Source organism: Schistocerca americana, unplaced genomic scaffold, assembly GCF_021461395.2.
Source record: "Schistocerca americana isolate TAMUIC-IGC-003095 unplaced genomic scaffold, iqSchAmer2.1 HiC_scaffold_16, whole genome shotgun sequence".
NCBI lineage: Eukaryota > Metazoa > Arthropoda > Insecta > Orthoptera > Acrididae > Schistocerca > Schistocerca americana.
Genome location: NW_025725687.1, coordinates 6199028 through 6207292, shown reverse-complemented (window position 1 = coordinate 6207292; position 8265 = coordinate 6199028).

Below are 8265 nucleotides of genomic sequence, written 5' to 3'. Positions count from 1 at the left end.
GGTTTACTGTATCCCTTGGACCTTCTTATTGACTACGAAACAGAGAAATTGCATCCTAATTTAATACACAAGGCACAAAGCCGACTTAAGTACAAGAGGACTGACACTCTAACTTTCTATGATTTGTACCAGTCCTGTGAGTCCACTTTTAGATTCCGATGCTTCACTTCAGGTTTACTGTATCCCTGGGACCTTCTTAATGACGATGAACTACAGAAATTGCATCCGAATTTAATACAAAATGCACAATGCCGACTTAAGTACAGGAGGACTGACACTCTAACTTTCTATGATTTAAACCTCTCCTGTGAGTCCAGTTTTAGATTGCGATGCTTCACGTCAGGTTTACTGTATACCCTGGACCATCTTATTGACGATGAAGCACAGAAATTGCATCCGAATTTAATACAAAAGTCTCAATGCCGACTTAAGTACAACAGGACTGACACTCTAACTTTCTATGATTTGAACCTCTCCTGTGGGTCCAGTTTTAAGATTGCGATGCTGCACTTCAGGCTTACTGTATCCCTTGGACGTTCTTAATGACGATGAAACACAGAAATTGCATCCGAATTTAATACAAAAGAGACAATGCCGACTTAAGTACTAGAGGACTGACACTCTAACTTTCTATGATTGGAAACCCTCCTGTGAGTTCAGTTTTAGGTTCAGATGCTTCACTTCAGGTTTACTTTATCGCTTGGACCTTCTTATTGTCGATGTAACACATAAATTGTATATGAATTTAATACAAAAGGCACAATGCCGACTTAAGTACAAGCGGACTGACAATCTATCTTTCTATGTTTTGAACCTATCCTGTGAGTCCAGCTTTAGATTCCGATGCTTCACTTCAGATTTACTGTATCCCTGGGACCTTCTTATTGTCGATGAAACACACAAATTGCATCCGAATTTAATACAAAAGGCACAATGCCGACTTAAGTACAAGGGGAGTGACACTCTACCTTACTATGATTTGAACCTATCCTGTGAGTCCAGTTTTAGATTCCGATGCTTCACTTCAGATTTACTGTATCCCTGGGACCTTCTTATTGACGTTGATACACAGAAATTGCATCTGAATTTAATACAAAAGGCACAATGCTGATTTAAGTACAAGGGGACTGACACTCTAACTTTAAATGATTTGAACCTCTCCTGTGAGTCCAGTTTTAGATTCCGATGCTTCACTTCAGGTTCACTGAATACCTTGGACCTTCTTATTGACGATGAAACACAGAAATTGCATCCGAATTTAATACAAATAGCACAATGGCGACTTAAGTACAAGAGTTCTGACACTTTAACTTTCTATGAATTGAACCTCTCCTGTGTGTCCAGTTTTAGATTCCAATGCTTCACTTCAAGTTTATTGTATTCCTTGGACCTTCCTATTGACGATGAAACACAGAAATTGCATCCGAATTTAATACGAAAGGCACAATGCCGACATAAGTACAAGAGGACTACCTTTCTATGATGTGGACCTCTGCTGTGAGTCCAGTTATAGTTTCCGATGCTTCACTTCAGGTTTACTGTATCCCTTGGACCTTCTTATTGACGATGAAACACAGAAATTGCATCCGAATTTAATACAAAAGGCACAATTCCGACTTAAGTACAAGAGGACTGACACTCTAACTTTTTGTGATTTGAAGCTCTCCTGTGTGTCCAGTTTTAGATCCGATGCTTCACGTCAGGTTTACTGTATCCCTTGGACCTTCTTTTTGACGATGAAGCACAGAAATTGCATCCGAATTTAATACAAAAGGCACAATGCCGAGTTAAGTACAAGAGGACTGACACTCTAACTTTCTATGATTTGAACCTATCCTGTGAGTCCAGTCTTAGATTCCGATGCTTCACTTCAGGTTTACTGTATACCTTGGCCCTTCTTATTGACATTGAAACACAGAAATTGCATCCGAATTTAATACAAAAGGCACAATGCCGACTTAAGTACTAGAGGACTGACAATATATTTTTCTATGATTTGGACCTATCCTGTGAGTCCAGTTTTAGATTCCGATGCTTCACTTCAGGTTTACTGTATCCCTTGGACCTTCTTATTGACTACGAAACAGAGAAATTGCATCCTAATTTAGTACAAAAGGCACAAAGCCGACTTAAGTACAAGAGGACTGACACTCTAACTTTCAATGATTTGAACCAGTCCTGTGAGTCCACTTTTTGATTCCGATGCTTCACTTCAGGTTTACTGTATCCCTGGGACCTTCTTATTGTCGATGAAGTACAGAAATTGCATCCGAATTTAATACAAAATGCACAATGCCGACTTAAGTACAGGAGGACTGACACTAACTTTCTATGATTGGAACCCCTCCTGTGAGTTCAGTTTTAGGTTCCGATGCTTCACTTCAGGTTTACTTTATCGCTTGGACCTTCTTATTGACGATGAAACACATAAATTGCATCCGAATTTAATACAAAAGGCACAATGCCGACTTAAGTACAAGAGGACTGACAATCTATCTTTCTATGATTTGAACCTATCCTGTGAGTCCAGTTTTAGATTCCGATGCTTCACTTCAGGTTTACTGTATGCCTTGGACCTTCTTATTGACGATGGAACACAGAAATTGCATCCGAATTTAATACAAAAGGCACAATGCCGACTTAAGTACAAGGGGAGTGACACTCTAACTTACTATGATTTGAACCTATCCTGTGAGTCCAGTTTTAGATTCCGTTGCCTCACTTCAGATTTACTGTATCCCTGGGACCTTCTTATTGACGTTGAAACACAGAAATTGCTTCTGAATTTAATACAAAAGGTACAATGCTGACTTAAGTACAAGGGGACTGACACTCTAACTTTCTATGATCTGAACCTCTCCTGTGAGTCCAGTTTTAGATTCCGATGCTTCACTTCATGTTTACCGTATCCCTTGTACCTTCTTATTGACGATGAAACACAGAAATTGCATCCGAATTTAACACAAAAGGCACAATGCCGACTTAAGTACAAGAGGACTGGCACTCTAACTTTCTGTGATTTGAACCTCTCCTGTGAGTCCAGTTTTAAATTCCGATGTTTCACTTCAGGTTTACTGAATACCTTGGACCTTCTTATTGACGATGAAACACAGAAATTGCATCCGAATTTAATACAAATAGCACAATGGCGACTTAAGTACAAGAGTTCTGGCACTTTAACTTTCTATGAATTGAACCTCTCCTGTGTGTCCAGTTTTAGATTCCAATGCTTCACTTAAAGTTAATTGTATAATTTGACCTTCCTATTGACGATGAAACACAGAAATCGCATACGAATGTAATACGAAAGGCACAATGCCGACTTAAGTACAAGAGGACTACCTTTCTATGATGTGGACCTCTGCTGTGAGTCCAGTTATAGTTTCCGATGCTTCACTTCAGGTTTACTGTATCCCTTGGACTTTCTTATTGACGATGAAACACAGAAATTGTATCCGAATTTAATACAAAAGGCACAATGCCGAGTTAAGTACAAGAGGACTGACACTCTAACTTTCTATGATTTGAACCTATCCTGTGAGTCCAGTCTTAGATTCTGATGCTTCACTTCAGGTTTACTGTATACCTTGGCCCTTCTTATTGACATTGAAACACAGAAATTGCATCCGAATTTAATACAGAAGGCGCAATGCCGACTTAAGTACAAGAGGACTGACCCTCTAACTTTCCATGACTCGAACCTCTTCTATGAGTCCAGTTTTAGATCCCGATGCTTCACTTCAGCTTTACTGTATCCTTTGGACGTTCTTATTGACGATGAAACACAGAAATTGTATCCGAATTTAATACAAAAGGCACAATGCCGACTTAAGTACTAGAGGACTGACAATCTAACTTTCTATGATTTGAACATCTCCTGTGAGTTCAGTTTTGGACTCCGATGCTTCACTTCAGGTTTACTGTATCGCTTGGACCTTCTTATTGACGATGAAACACATAAATTGCATCCGAATTTAATACAAAAGGCTCAATGCCGACTTAAGTACAAGAGGACTGACAATCTATCTTTCCATGATTTGGAACTATCCCGTGAGTCCAGTCTTAGATTCCGATGCTTCACTTCAGGTTTACTGTATCCCTTGGACCTTCTTATTGACTACGAAACAGAGAAATTGCATCCTAATTTAATACAAAATGCACAAAGCCGACTTAAGTACAAGCGGACTGACACTCTAACTTTCTATGTTTTGAACCAGTCCTGTGAGTCCACTTTTAGATTCCGATGCTTCACTTCAGGATTACTGTATCCCTGGGACCTTCTTATTGACGTTGAAACACAGAAATTGCATCTGAATTTAATACAAAAGGCACAATGCTGACTTAAGTACAAGGGGACTGACACTCTAACTTTCAATGATTTGAACCTCTCCTGTGAGTCCAGTTTTAGATTCCGATGCTTCACTTCAGGTTTACTGAATACCTTGGACCTTCTTATTGACGATGAAACACAGAAATTGCATCAGAATTTAATACAAATAGCACAATGGCGACTTAAGTACAAGAGTTCTGACACTTTAACTTTCTATGAATTGAACCTCTCCTGTGTGTCCAGTTTTAGATTCCAATGCTTCACTTCAAGTTTATTGTATTCCTTGGACCTTCCTATTGACGATGAAACACAGAAATTGCATCCGAATTTAATACAAATGGCTCAATGCCGACTTAAGTGCAAGGGGACTGACTCTCTAACGTTCTATGATTTGAACCTCACCTGTGAGTCCAGTTTTAGATTACGATGCTTTACTTCACATTTACTGTATACCTTGGACCATCTGATTGACGATGAAACACAGAAATTGCATCCGAATTGAATATAAAAAGCACAATGCCGACGTAAGTATAGGAGGACTGACACTATAACTTTCTAAGATTTAAATCTCTACTGCGAGTCCTGTTTTAGATTCCGATGCTGCACTTCTGGTTTACTGTATCCCTTGGACCTTCTTATTGACGATGAAACACAGAAATTGCATCCGAATTTAATACAAAAGGCACAATGCCGACTTAAGAGTAAGAGGACTGACGCTCTAACTTACTGTGATTTGAACCTCTCCTGTGAGTCCAGTTATAGATTCCGATGCTTCACTTCAGGTTTACTGTATTCCTTGGACCCTCTTATTGACGGTGAAACACAGAGATTGCAGCCGAATTTAATACAAAAGGCACAATGCCGACTTAAGTACCAGAGGACTGACACTCTAACTTTCTTCGTTTTGAACCTCTCCTGTGAGTCCAGTTTTTGATTCCGATGCTTCACGTCAGGTTTACTGTATACCTTGGACCTTCTTTTTGACGATGAAACACAGAAATTGCACCCGACTTTAATACAAAAGGCACAATGCCGACTTAAGTACAAGAGGACTGACAATCTAACTTCCTATGATTTGAACCTCTCCTGTGAGTCCAGTTTTAGATTGCGATGCTTCACTTCAGGTTTACTGTATACGCTGGACCTTCTTATTGACGATGAAGCACAGAAATTGCATCGGAATTTAATACAAAAGGCTCAAAGCCGACTTAAGTACAAGAGGACTGACACTCTCTTTCTATGATTCGAACCTCTCCTGTGATTCCAGTTTTAGATTCCGATGCGTCACTTCAGGTTTACTGTATCCCTTGGACCTTCCTATTGACGATGAAACACAGAAATTGCATCCGAATTTAATATAAAAAAAACACAATGCCGACTTAAGTATAGGAGGACTGACACTATAACTTTCTAAGATTTAAATCTCTACTGCGAGTCCTGTTTTAGATTCCGATTCTGCACTTCTGGTTTACTGTATCCCTTGGACCTCCTTATTGACGATGAAACACAGAAATTGCATCCGAATTTAATACAAAAGGCACAATGCCGACTTAAGTATAAGAGGACTGACACTCTAACTTACTGTGATTTGAACCTCTCCTGTGAGTCCAGTTATAGGTTCCGATGCTTCACTTCAGGTTTACTGTATTCCTTGGACCCTCTTATTGACGGTGAAACACAGAGATTGCAGCCGAATTTAATACAAAAGGCACAATGCCGACTTAGGTACATGAAGACTGACACTCTAACTTCCTAAGATTTGAACCTCTCCTGTGAGTCCAGTTTTAGATTGCGATGCTTCACTTCAGGTTTACTGTATACATTGGACCTTCTTATTGACGACGAACCACAGAAATTGCATCCAAATTTTATACAAAAGGCACAATGCCGACTTAAGTACAAGAGGACTGACACTTTAACTTTCAAAGATTTGAGCCTCTCCTGTGATTTGAGTTTTAGATTCCGATGCTTCACTTCTGGTTTGCTGTATACCTTGGACCTTCATATTGACGATGAAACACAGAAATTGCATCCGAATTTAATACAAATGGCACAATGCCGACTTAAGTACATGTGGACTGACACTCTAACTTTCTATGATTTAAACCTCTCCTGTGAGTCCAGTTTTAGATTCCGATGCTTCCCTTCAGGTTTACTGTATCCCTTGTACATTCTTATTGACGATGAAACACAGAAATTGCATCCGAATTTTATAGAAAAGGCACAATGCCGACTTAAGTACAAGAGGACTGACACTCTAACTTTCTATGATTTGAACCTCTCCTGTGAGTCCAGTTTTAGATTCCGATGCTTCACTTCAGGTTTACTGTATCCTTTGGACCTTCCTATTGACGATGAAACACAGAAATTGCATCCGAATTTGATACAAAAGGCACAATGCCGACTTAAGTACAAGAGGACTGACACTCTAACTTTCTATGATTTGAACCTCTCCTGTGAGTCCAGTTATAGATAATGATGCGTCACTTCAGGTTTACTGTATCCATTGGACCTTCTTATTGACGATGAAACACAGAGATTGCATCCAAATTTAATACAAAAAGCACAATGCCGATTTAATTACAAGAGGACTGACACTCAAATTTTCTATGATTTGAACCTCTCCTATGAATCCACTTTTAGATTCCGATGCTTCGCTTCAGGTTTACTGTATATTTTGGACCTTCTTCATGACGATGAAACACAGAAATTGCATCCGAATTTAATACAAAAGGCACATTGCCGACTTAAGTACAAGAGGACTGACACTATCTACCTATGATTTGAACCTCTCCTGTGAGTCCAGTTTTAGATTGCGATGCTTCACTTCAGGTTTACTGTATACCCTGGACCTTCTTATTGACGATGAAGCACAGAAATTGCATCCGAATTTAATACAAAAGGCACAATGCCGACTTAAGTACTAGAGGACTGACAATCTAACTTTCAAAGATTTGAACCTTTGCTGTGAGTTGAGTTTTAGATTCCGATGCCTCACTTCAGATTTACTATATACCTTGAACCTTCTTATTGACGATGAAACACAGAAATTGCATCCGAATTTAATACAAGATGCACAATGCCGACTTAAGTAAAGGAGGACTTACTCTCTAACTTTCTATGATTTAAACCTCTCCTGCGAGTCCAGTTTTAGATTCCGATGATGCACTTCAGGTTTACTGTACCCCTTGGACCTTCTTATTGACGATGAAACACAGAAATTGCATCCGAATTTAATACAAAAGGGTCAATGCCGAGTTAAGTACAAGAGGACTGACACTCCAACTTTCTATGAATTCAACCTCTCCTGTGAGTCCAGTTTTAGATTCCGATGCTTCACTTCAGGTTTACTATACCCCTGGGACCTTCTTATTGACGATGAACCACAGAAATTGCATCCGAATTAAATTCAAAATGCACAATGCCGGCTTAAGTACAAGAGGACTGACACTCTAACTTTCAATGTATAGAACCTATCCTGTGATTCCAGTTTTAGATTGCGATGCTTCACTTCAGGTTTACTGTATCCCTCGGACCTTCGTATTGACGATGAAACACAGAAATTGCATCCGAATTTAATACAAAATGCACAATGCCGACTTAAGTACAAGAGGACTGACACTCTAACTTTCAATGATTTGAACCTCTCCTGTGAGTCCAGTTTTAGATTCCGATGCTTCACTTCAGGTTTACTGTATCCCTGGGACCTTCTTATTGACGATGAAACACAGAAATTGCATCCGAATTTAATACAAAATGCACAATGCCGACTTAAGTACAGGAGGACTGACACTCTAACTTGCTATGATTTGAACCTGTCCTGTTAGTCCAGTTTTAGATTCCGATGCTTCACTTCAGGTTTACTGTATCCCTTGGACCTTCTTATTGACGATGAAACACAGAAATTGCATCCGAATTTAATACAAAAGGCACAA